At 38.2% G+C, this 12,393-nt stretch overlaps 1 protein-coding gene across 3 annotated transcripts in view; it reads right to left on the bottom strand.

The window, feature by feature from the left end:
- Positions 1-12,393, bottom strand: part of KCNMB2 (potassium calcium-activated channel subfamily M regulatory beta subunit 2) — a 272,259-nt gene that overhangs the window by 103,693 nt on the left and 156,173 nt on the right. For 2 of the 3 annotated variants that reach the window (XM_029074346.1, XM_029074596.1), the window contains exon 1: positions 10,641-11,761. The exons of the other annotated variant lie outside the window; for it this stretch is intronic. The gene's annotated coding sequence lies outside the window, so the exon portion shown is untranslated. Of the gene's footprint in view, positions 1-10,640; positions 11,762-12,393 lie in introns of those variants that run through there. 3 annotated transcript variants of the gene reach the window in all.

Genomic DNA, 12,393 nt, shown 5'->3' with positions numbered 1-12,393 from the left:
TAATAGCTGAAAATTCATGATTGAAAAATGATCAAAGTCCACTAGTCCAACTTTTTAGATAAATGGTAATTATGTCTTTCCTGCAATTAACAGCAAAAAACTGAGAGTTCAGAGGTGAATCCCGTAGTAATGGAAGATAACTTATTTTACCTAATATGAGATGTAAGAGAGCAGATTAAGCACTTAATAAATACTACTACTACTATTACCTTAAGCACTCTATATTTGCAACCTGGAAGTCCAATTGAGAGGACTTTGTTCAATGGAATTTATTGATACAAAGGTTTTTCTTATGATTGTTTGAGTCCCTCTCATTAATGATCATCAATGGCATTTATCGAGTGCTTACTATGTGCAGGGCACTGTACTAAGTGCTTATGAGAGTACAGTTAAACAGAGTTGGCAGACGTACCCTGCCCAGAGTGAGTTAATGAAAAATTTGGATCCTCTAATTAATGAGAGATGATTGGCTCTTACTTAAGCACCATATCTAGTCTTCATAAATAAATCTTTCAGAACTACCACTTTAAAAATGCATCTCTATTCTTGATTTTTACTATTAATGTCTGCCAAAGAGGAACAGGACAGTATTAATTCTAGATCAAACAGTCTCTTGAGCACAGTCATAGTGTGTCTGAGTTTGTGAGAAGGCACTTCTTTTTTGAATCCTAGTTTACATGCTCCAATTTCATCTGCTTGCCCAAGATCCTCTACCCAAAGGTTTGTAAATAAAGTTTCTTTATAAAACAACATCAGGTTAACCCAAGTCATCCCATTTGAACAGTGAATTCTCTAAGGACAACAGAATCATATTTTGGGCCAAACTGCTTTTATACTCTTTCTGTACTTTCTATTTAAAGGTTGTCAGTGCTACTATATCTGAGTCACATTGAAGACAATGAGGATTTTCTCAGGGGTCCCTGATGCTTCTTGGCTTGGAGAGTGAAAAACAAATGTATTGTAGTATTTGTTAAATCCTTACTCTACGTCCAACACTGTTTTAAGCTCTGGGATAGATACAAGTAAATCAGGTCGGACACAGTCTCTATCCCGCATGGGGCTAGTTCACAGGCTAAGTAAGAAAAAGAACAGGAATTTAATCCTCATTTTACAGAAGAGGAAACTGAGGAACAGAAAAATTAAGCGATTTGCCCAAGGTCACCCAGTGGGCAAGTGTTTAGCTGGGATTAGAACACAGGTCTTCTTACTTCCAGGCCTGTGCTCTTTCCATTAGGCCACAATGCTCTACTCATTACTGAAACTAGAGCTGGCAGCAAACATGCCTGGCACCTTCAAAAGGTTGTCCAAAATATTTTCTTATATTATCACATTGGGAAAGAAAAAAAAGGTTAATTTAAGACTAGATAACTAGAGGGTGCTGCATGAGTAGTTTGGGAATATTTTTGAGAGAAAAGTCTAAGTAGGGGAGACCGGACAAGCCAGACTGAAATCGAGATAAGAACGAAGAACTGCCTAAACATGAAAAAATGATTGACTCTTCCCATGCTGATTTCAGTCTATCTAAGGGTGTTAGCTCAGAAATTTCCACATGCATATACTAGATCTTAAAGTTATGGGTAACTGAAACGTGTGCCTTGGAGTGATTTTTTTTTTTTTAGCATTACATCTTTGTCCTAACCCAACACAGATGTTAAGCAGTTCCTAAGAAAAGGCAATGTGTTATCTTGGAAATTAATCCAAAGAGAAAATTTGCCTTCAAACTAATTCTTTATTCCATAGATCCATTTTAACCTCTTCATCCCCCTTCTCACCCGCAACCCCAACGATAATGGTGAGTTGAATATGTCTAATTCTCAGAGAGCTGATATCCTAAGTGTCAGAACTGTGGTGCCTAGATCTCAGGAAGACTGTTTCCTTAGCAACAAGAAACATATGAAAACATCCAGAAAATGTTCTGTCTAGTGCTCAACACCCCCGTTATTTGACGTTGTGTGAAGCAGATGTTAAGCCGCCTCCTTGAATTTTTAAAGCGTGAATTGGAGTACTGAAAAGTGGAAGTAGCTCTTTCATTTGCAAATGAACAAATTGACTTTAGCTCCAAATATTCTTGAAATATGCAAGTAATGATTTTCTTTATGAGAATTTTATTTTGGGATGGCGGGGCAAATACATTTCCCCATTTCTTCTCCTTTTGTTTTCTCTAAACAAATTTCAGTGTCAAATGGGATTGAATGTAATCTCTTTTTACTGATCTCCTGGTCTGGTCAGGAGATGAGGGATTGAAGGCAAACCCCTGTACTTTAGGGAAGAATACTGAACCTCAACCCAGAAGAGAGTTGGCTAGTTCAGAATTTCCCAGTTTACCCTGTTTCCTCAGCCTCAGTTTCAGTCACTGCCGCCCTGCTCATCTCCACCATTTTCTGTTCTACTTTTTTTGTGGTATTTGTTCATTCATTCAACAGTAATAATAATAATAATATTGGTATTTGTTAAGCACTTACTATATGCAGAACACTGTTCTAAGCGCTGGGGTAAACACAGGGGAATCAGGTTGTCCCACGTGGGGCTCACAGTCTTAATCCCCATTTTACAGATGAGGGAACTGAGGCACAGAGAAGTGAAGTGACTTACCCACAGTCACACAGCTGACAAGTGGCAGAGCTGGGATTCGAACTCATGAGCCCTGACTCCAAAGCCCGTGCTCTTTCCACTGCGCCACACTGCTTCTCTATTTATTGAGTGCTTACTATGTGCAGAGCACTGTACTAAGCACTTGGAATGTACAATTCGGCAACAGATAGAGACAATCCCTGCCCATTGATGGGCTTACAATGCTTACTATGTGCCAGGCACTGTATTAAGCCCTGGGGAAGATCCAAGGTAATCGGATTGGTCACAGTCTCTGTCCCACATAGCACTTACAGTCTTAATCCCCATTTTACAGTTGAGGGAACTGAGGTATAGAGAAGTGAAGTAATTTACCCATGATCACAGAGAAGATGAGTAGGGTAGCCAGGATTAAAATCCAGGTGCTCTGACTCTCAGGCCTGTGCTCTTTTTCATTAATTCATTAATTAATGAAATTAATTTTAACTTAATTTAATTCATTCAATCATCTTTATTAAATGCTTACTCTTTGCAAAGTACTGTACTAAGTGGTTGGGAGAGTACATTATAACAATAAACAGACACATTTCCTGCCCACAATGAGCTCACAGTCTAGCATGGGTGACAGACATTAATATAACATTAATTAAATCATATAAAATTAAATAAAATTAATAATTTCCACTAGGCCACACAGTTCTCCCACTTTCACAGTCTCTCTGGTAGCATTATCACTGCTTTGTAGGGTTTTATTAGGAACCAATGTCTCCCTAGTCTGTCAGCTTCTACTACTGCGTTAGTTTATGAGTCCACAGTGTCTCTTATTCCTCTTTGCAATTTTTGGAACTGGAGACATGATTCCAGGGGGATATAGGCCCCAGAAATTGCAGGCTGTTTTTGGAGTCTGCTGACCCAACTCTGAGATTTCTGGTAAGACAATTAAGGGAAGATTTCTGGAAGCTGAAGAGAATGCTTCTAAATCAAAGAAAACTTTGGTATTGCATGTAGAGTTGGAGAAAGAAAGAGATGGGGCCACCTGGAATAACATTTGGCCTAAGATAAATTCTGTAAGTGGACTACTTTTATCCTCCCCCTTTCCTTCACATTGCTCTCTCTTTCTCTCTCTCTCTCCTCTTCCCTTTTTCCTACTTGAAGGGTCAGGATCAGGGATATTCCAAGGGCAGAGCAGAGCAGGCAGTGTTCCAGAACTCCATTCCCTAGATGGGAGGATGGTAAACCCTCTTTGTGCAGGACCAAATTGCCCCTGAGAGCCAGTGTCTCCAGCACTTGTTCTGGGGAGTGAGGGGGAGGAGTAATTTAAGGTAGAATTTCTGCAATGGTTAATTATTCTACTCTTTAACCCTCCCTTCTTCTGGAGAGATTACTTGAGGAAGAGAGTGTTCCTTATACTGTTATCATACTCTTGCAGGTGCATTGTACAATAGGTGCTCAAAAATTAAGGTGATGATAATACCTTGTACTCCTCTTGGGAAAGGTCTGTGGAGAGGTGGAAGGGGAGGAGATTGCATGAAGAGGTGCTGAAGGATCTAGAGTCCTAATACGAAACCCTTGTAAGAGCATTTTTGGGGACTAGAATTTGGTCTTTTAGGGTTAGCACATAAGTGCGACATAGTGTGTGACTAAATATCATTTATTATAATTATTCTCTTTAAAAGAAAGTCAATTACAAACCCTGTAAAAGACTTTCATTATGTAGCAAACTATATTGTGTAACCCTTCTGAGTTATTTATACTACATACATTTATTCCACATCGAATAATATATTATGATTGAACTAAAAAAATCACCATTTCTAGCTAATAAAGTTTATGAAAGTAAAAATCATAGAACATTTGTAATACCTCATGGACCTAAATATTAAACATTCTTACTACTAACACACCTTTAAATAGGTTCTAATAGGGTAGTCCTATGTAGAATCTATGAACAGTGCTGGCTCTCTAAGGTAAGTGAGGTAAAGTATAGCCTCAGGGTGTTATGAGGAGAGGAAGCTGCCCCTAGACCTTTCCAAAGATGGCAGCTGCCTGGCCCTACTTCAAGCAATTCTCAAACGAAAACATCTTTAGTGATTCAAACAGAAGCCTTGAGGGCTTGATTTTTGGATTCTATTATTCGTGTGCTATAAAGTTTATGTTAATAAGAATTAGTCTTCTCCCCTTTCCTCAGTCTATCAATCAATCATAATAATAATGTTGATATTTGTTAAGGGCTTACTATGTGCAGAACACTGTTCTAAGTGCTGAGGTAGATACAGGGAATTCAGGTTGTCCCACATGAGGCTCACAGTTAATCCCCATTTTACAGATGAGGTAACTGAGGCACAGAGAAGTTAAGTGACTTGCCCACAGTCACACAGCTGATAAGTGGCAGAGCCGGGAGTCGAACTCATGACCTCTGACTCCAAAGCCCAGGCTCTTTTCCACTGAGCCACGCTACTGCATACATCATATTTATTGAACACTAACTGTGTTGAGCACTGTATTGAGTGCTTGAAAGAGTACAGTACAGCAATATAATAGAGTTGGTAGACACATTCTCTGCCAAAAATGAGCTTACAGTCTACCCATTTCCCCAGGATATGGTCAAATTTAACTATTTAATATATTCCTGTATTCTTAGCTGTGCATAGGACTCCCTGATTGGCATTTATAGTCAGCATTCAAACTCAGGAGGCAGTTATCAGAGATAAGGTTAAAGATGAAGAATTATATAGGGAGCTGGAGGCTTCATAAACACCCAGTCACACAAACCCTGTCACCCTCCCTCCCTCCTCATCTAGCTCCCCTGGCAACCTCCACAGCAAACCACTGCAAACTAACTCAAACACATCCCTATACCCACATAAACTCTCATGGAGATTTTTCCCTGTTTACCTTTCGTGACCAATATCCTTGTCCTGGGGCCCTCTCTCTTGATCATAGTTTCCTGCTAGCTCAGTATTCATTCCTTCAATAGTATTTATTGAGCACTTACTATGTGCAGAGCACTGTACTAAGCGCTTGGAATGTACAAATCGGTAACAGATATAGTCCCTGCCCTTTGACGGGCTTACAGTCTAATCGGGGGAGACAGACAAGAATAATGGCAATAAATAGAATGAAGAGCCTCTGATTGCTTCACAGGCACCCTGGCTTCTTTCATTTTCACCCAGGAAAGGTAATTTTGGGCTTTCCTCTGAGGCTGCCCTCCTTCAGAGAAAAGAGTTCTCTTTCTGTTGGGCATTCACTCTAATAATAATAATAATTATGGTATTTGTTAAGCACTTACTATGTGCTAAACACTGTTCTAAATGTTGGGGTAGATACAAAGTAATCAGGTTGTCCCACGAGGGGCACACAATCTTAATCCCCATTTTACAGATGAGGTAACTGAGGCACAGAGAAGTTAAGTGGCTTGTCCAAGATCAAACAGCAGACAAGTGGCGGAGCTGGGATTAGAACCCATGTCCTGTCACTCCCAAGCCTGTGCTCTTTCCATTAAGCCATGCTGAAGTAATCCTAGCTGATCGGCCAAATGATACCTTCCATTTTTTTGTCCCACTCAAAGGACAGAATGCCTGTTTTCCACAAACACAGGCAACCTCATTCTCACCTGTCCAAACAGTCTTCATGTAGAGGGCCATGGAAGGGCGCAATGTGTAATACAATTGTTTTCTGTATATTTACTGTCTGTTCATAACCACTGTCTTCTAACAGTAGAAAGGGGCTGGATAATTCTATATCCATCAGTACCATGCTGGGAATAGATCTTATTGGTTTTAATTGCCTTCCAACCCAATTTTAGTTCCCCCAGGCAGGTAATAATAATAATAATCATTTTTTAAATGCTTACTATGCACCAAACATTGTTCTAAGGGATGGGGTAGATGCCAGATCATCAGATTGGACATAGTCCTTGTCCTGCATGGAGATTATAATCTAAAGAGCAGGGAGAAAAGGCATTTAATCCCCATTTTACAGATGACGAAACTGGAGCACAGAAAAGTAACTTGCCCAAGGCCACCCAAGAGACAACTGGCTGAACCGTGATTAGAACACAGGTCCTTTGACTCTAAGCCCATGGTCTGTTAGTACAGTGCTCTAAATACACTAAACCCTCAATAAATACTATTGATTGTGTGATACAGTGGGTGAATACACATATCTGGGGTTGGTGAATAGGTTTGGGTAAGATTTTCCAAGTTTGACAATTATCCCCTCTTGAGGCCACTTTCCACTTTCCCTTTTAACCAAAATTTACCAAAACCAAACTTAATTTAGTTTTTCCAACTAAATATCTTAAACTCTAATGCTGGTTGGAGCTTCAAAACTAGTTTATAGTGCTGGGTCCACAGTTAAGGGTTTATTAATCATATACTATCAGTTGGAAGAAAATGCTATAGCCTATGATAGGGTTAAAAGTGAGGTAAACCTCTGACTACAAATTCACTGAATAGCATGTGTGCATATGCATATATATAGGTCACTGATCTCATTTGTTAAAACCACACTGCCTCACTAGTTCTGAGGATTCTAATGAGGATCAGAAATCCTTCATATTAACATGGCATTTAAAAAGTTGACTAATCTGCACTTCCACCTTTTCTACTCTCCCCTCCCTGGCACATTCCCCTGCACTGGAGGAATGGAATTATGAAAAGTCATGAAGCAGGTAGAAATGTGCAAGTAAGACATAGGAGTGACCTCTTATTCCTCTACAGAAGCATCTGTGCACTCTGAGAAAGTGTTTATCCTAGAAAGTCCATCATAAATAAGCAGTTTCCCTTCATTTCCCTGCATTTTTAAAGTTTTTTAAGGTGGCTCATTTTTTCTGCTTTAGACCTTCCATTTATTCTAAAACGAAGTGCTGCTCTTGCTTGGCTAAAACTACTTAATCAAGGAGTGAATTAACACTCCACAGTGCAGGACTATCTAATCTGAGTCTGCCTCCATGAATTGACTTGACATAGAGTCTGAAATAATGGGGCAGAAATGATTAACAATTTTCAGTGCTGACACCTGCACAACAGAGAATGCTTTCTGCATTTAAAAGAGATTATCTTACCTAAATCTATTCTGGCTTTAAAAATCCCATCCATAATATAAACATCATCCAGCAAATGCATTTAGGGTGTCAAAGTGATACATTTTAGGAAAGATCTTATAACTTGGAAGATCATAATTTAAGGCAACCAAAAACATCACTCTCATGTCCCAATTTTTAGCAAGAAAATATTAGATAAGTAATATTAAACTGTTACAGTAGGAAATATTAAACTCTTAAGATAAGGAATATTAAATTTCTATGTGAGGAATATTAAACTGTTACTCAATTTCCTTTAAATTTTGATGGTAAGAATGTTTTGGGGAAGAATTGGGGATGAAGAGAGCCTTAAATACATTTATTTTTCTACCTTTTAAGCACTTAGTTCAGTGCTCCACACACAATAAGCATTCAGTAAAAACCATTTATTGATGGAGGAAAGAAATCAATCTTCAATCAAGAAATCTTCAATCTTCAAGAAATCAATCAATCTTTTCTCTTCAGAGAAAAGTAAGTGCTCCATCCAGTTTCTCCTTTCTCTTTGCATACTAATCCCTGGCCCTGAAGATAGTTTTTGATCTAAAGATCTTTCTAGAATTGATTTCAAAGATCATTGGCTTGGGTTGAAGAAGACTTCTGAGAACATCAAGCTCCCTCAAAATCCAAGGCCGCCTATTCAATTTTAATTTGTTCTAAGAGAGGGAGGCTGTCCATGGTACTAGGAGTCTACTAACAAGTAAGGTACAGATCTTAAGGATATAGGATGGGGATCAGCGTAAGAGGCTTGTTGGTCTAGTTGAAAAAGCACGGGTCTGTGTCAGAGGAACTGGGTTCTAATCTTAACTGCAGCGTGGCACAGTGGAAAGAGCACGGGCTTTGGAGTCAGGGCTCATGAGTTCAAATCCCAGCTCTGCCCCTTGTCAGCTGTGTGACTGTGGGCAAGTCACTTAACTTCTCTGTGCCTCAGTTCCCTCATCTGTAAAATGGGGATTAAGACTGTGAACCCCACGTGGGACAACCTGATTCCCCTGTGTTTACCCCAGTGCTTAGAACAGTGCTCTGCACATAGTAAGCGCTTAACAAATACCAACATTATTATTATTATTAACTCTGCCACTTGTCTGCTGTTTTACCTTGGGCAAGTTACTTAACTTCTCTGTGCCTCAGTTACCTCATCTGCAAATGGGGTATAAGAATATGAGCCCCATGTGGGACATGGACTGTGTCCAATCTGATTAACTCTTATCTACCTCTGTGCTTGCTACAGTTCCTGGTATATAGTAAACACTTAATAAATACCATTAAAACAAAGTTTCCTACTATAAACAAGCATACAGTCTGTGGCAACAGGTTCATTCAACTTTGGAGTTGTGATAAGGGCAAATGCAGATTTTCAGAATAGCATAGCCAATCTAACCTACTGTACAAATGAATTCTTGCTAGTGAATATTCTCAGTCTCTTTCATCATCCAGTCCTTTTCTTTGAGAGCCAGGAAACACTGCTAATTTACCCTCTAGAGACAATGTGATCTGAGTCTACTGAGTAAATACTGAGTGAGACAATCTACTGAGTAAATACTTCATATTCTTGGATTCATGCACCATTTTTAGCACAAAATTAGAATACAAGGCATAATCTTTTAAAGTATATTCCAATAAGAATTTAAAAATCATTCTACCTGGAATGTAGACTGATACTCATGTATAGCATAGGGCTGTGTCTGGAAGTAAATTACTGTTCTTAACTCAATTTAAATAGGTAACATTTGGGGGGACAGTTAACTCTTCACTCCCCTCCAAGAGAGTCACACAGAAGATATCAGCTTCTTACAAAATCAACCTGCACAATTAAAACAGCAGGATGTGTCACTCAATAACCAATAGTCCTCAAAGGATTCAAGGAAAAGTGCTTAATCCAATCATAGAGAGTTCCAAAATTTCCATGAGGTGATTGCTTGATTCATTAGTTTCCCATCTCCCCCCAAGATTTGTTTGATTTAAGAAACAGGTGGTGATGAACGCAGGGGCCTCATCTTCTTAACAGACTTTGCTTTAAAAGTAAATGCAATCTAGAGCATTAAACCAAGGAGGCTGTCTCAGTTCAAGTATGATTTGCAGTCAGGAGGCAAAACATATAAGCATATAACATATAAACATATAAGCATTCACATTTATTAGTGGAAATTGAGTCTTACAACTTTCTTTTCCACCTCACAGTTGGAAATAAATATTTCCAAATCCAAGCAAAATAATAATCACCCTAAATAGTAAACTTATGATCTAACCAACATAATAGAGAAAATATCAACATGGTAAACTTTATCATTCAGTTATCTATGTTTTTGATATATTTCTTCTGGGGCCTTTGGATCTGAAGTTAGAAATGACATCATTTGGATTTCTGACTACCTGTGCACAATGGAGTAAGTGCATAATTATGAATTATTTAACTACAATTAAGGGAACATTTTACTTGATTTTTCTCCACAAAAATGCGCTGTGAATTTTTCTCATTTTACCTACTCGTTATTATGAATATGGTTTTCCACTATTATGATATAATCTTTCAAGATTATTTTTATTCTTAAATTTAAGGCATGGATATGTTAGATCAATAAGAATTTTCAGTACTGTCAAACTTATGAAGTTGCCAAAAAATACATTACTACTGGACTCCTTTAGGTTCTGAATATATCAGTTACCCTCAACTACATTTATTCTTGAGCTAAGAGAGCATCAATTCATGTCATAACATTGTACTTGAAACTATTTGCCTAAAGATGCTGTTCATTTGAAAATGAACAGCATATTTAGCTTTTCAAAATGTTTCACTTGTAAGAGTTGTCATCCAAAATATATCACAAAAGCCCCAAATTGGCTTTCTATAACACTTAAAAGTTTTTATTTGCCCAATCAGAATTTTTTTCTTGAACCCTCCTCCCCTCCCCCCACCACAAACCTCCCTTCCATATTTAGTCAGTTTCAATATATTCAGCAATATTATCCAACCTTTAATTGATCAGGTTACCTTAGCAACAGTTGACCAGTTGTTTCCAATATGGAGATTTCAATTGGATCTGACAGAAATATTTTTCCTTCATACTACATGCTTCTTTTGTTTTCACCTTTGGAAAAATAGCCTATTTGCAAATGGAAAGTTTCCATAAATCTTCTCTTTCAAAAACTGTTTTAGAGTTCTTTCCCCTTCCTTTCACTTTTCTTGCAGTTTCAAGGGTATTTTCATTAAAAAAAAAAGAAAAAGAAGAGAAGCAGAAGCTCATAGGAAAATGCTCAACTGTCCAGTAATTTTCCTAAAATTAGTAGGCAGGTGCTTGAGATGGAGAATCACCATTGAGAAAAGTTAACGACAAAAAACTGAGATTCTACATTCAAACTTTATTTTACAGAGCCCTTGTTCTCTCCACATTTTGTGAAACTCCTCTTCCCCTCTGCATTGTTGTTTATATATCCTTCTCTGACTGAACAGCTCACATGCTCAATGGACATTATGGTAATTCCCATGAACAGCAGGAAACTTCAGCTTGGTTCAGGATAAATTCCTTTCATGTCGTCTTCGCAAAATTGTTCATGTTGCAATAGTCAATTCCGGTTGTGTTGGGGAACAATGCAGAAATCAGACACACTCACGGACTAAGGCTCATTGCAAGTATAAGCTGAGATCTAGCACTGAAGCTTTATAATGAATGAGTGAAGGAAACTCTTGGTACTGAATTTAATCTTCTCTTTTCAGGCCACAGATCAAACAAGTTTGATCTAGTTTTGTAGTGCTTTCGAATCCCAATCCATTCACTTCCATTCTACGCATGCAAAGGTAAACAGGGAGACATATTTTCTTTCAGCTCTACCTTTACTTTGGAAAATACCAATTCTGCAGGCAGAGATGTAGTGCTTTTCTGGGTCCTCACTTGGAAGTGCATCTTCGTTTTGATTCCTAGAAGGAAATATTGGACTCTTCAGTCACCTCCAGCTGGACTACTTTGTCCTTGGATGATGTTTGTTTTCCCGAATCAAGCGTGCTCAAGAGAAATTCCCCGTTCAACTGAATCTGTTAACAGATTCCACACAAGAGGCACTTGCTTAATTTGCTTCCACGGTAAAAAATAAAAAACTGTTTGTACTTCTTGGCAGTAGAAATTCATGATCCACAGTTTATTGTGATATGATCTGTTCCTGTTTAAAATGTAAGGTCTCATGAATTAAGAAGATACAGTATGTCTAGATCTTATATCAGTCACACTCTCTGATTCATCAGGGAGTCTCCTTGGTAACTAGCTGTTTCTCTCTGGTGATTCGTGTTATAGGAAAGCTCTCTCAATTTAAAGATAAATACGGTGAGAATGGAAACAAGCTACAGGGTCTGTGCTACATGTGATTATGTACTCACAGATACATAAAAAATAGTCATGTTATGTGAGTGTGTGGGGAAAACACCTTTTTTTCTGTAATTCAGTAGAATAGTCTTGTGAGAGAAAAGGAATACCTAGTAAAACTGCTGTTTCATTTTCTTAATCCTTTAACAGTATTTGCAACAGTGTTTTGTAATGTAATAATCTCACAGGAAATGGTGGTTTTCAAAATCAATAATGAGCAAATTCTGTGATTGTTTTTTTTTTTTCCTTCTAATTGCCTTTCCAGTTTTTTGGTACTTATAATTGACTTCAAAGGTTAGAAGCACAGGGAAATGCTTTAAGGGTAGATTTTGGTTGGCTTAATTAGAAGATGCTCTACTTTAAGGTGCATGATAACACAGTCTCACTTGA

The sequence above is a fragment of the Ornithorhynchus anatinus genome, chromosome 1 (genome assembly GCF_004115215.2).
Source record: "Ornithorhynchus anatinus isolate Pmale09 chromosome 1, mOrnAna1.pri.v4, whole genome shotgun sequence".
Lineage (NCBI taxonomy): Eukaryota > Metazoa > Chordata > Mammalia > Monotremata > Ornithorhynchidae > Ornithorhynchus > Ornithorhynchus anatinus.
The sequence above is the reverse complement of the archived record's forward strand: the minus strand, read 5'-3'. Positions and strand labels throughout refer to the sequence as shown.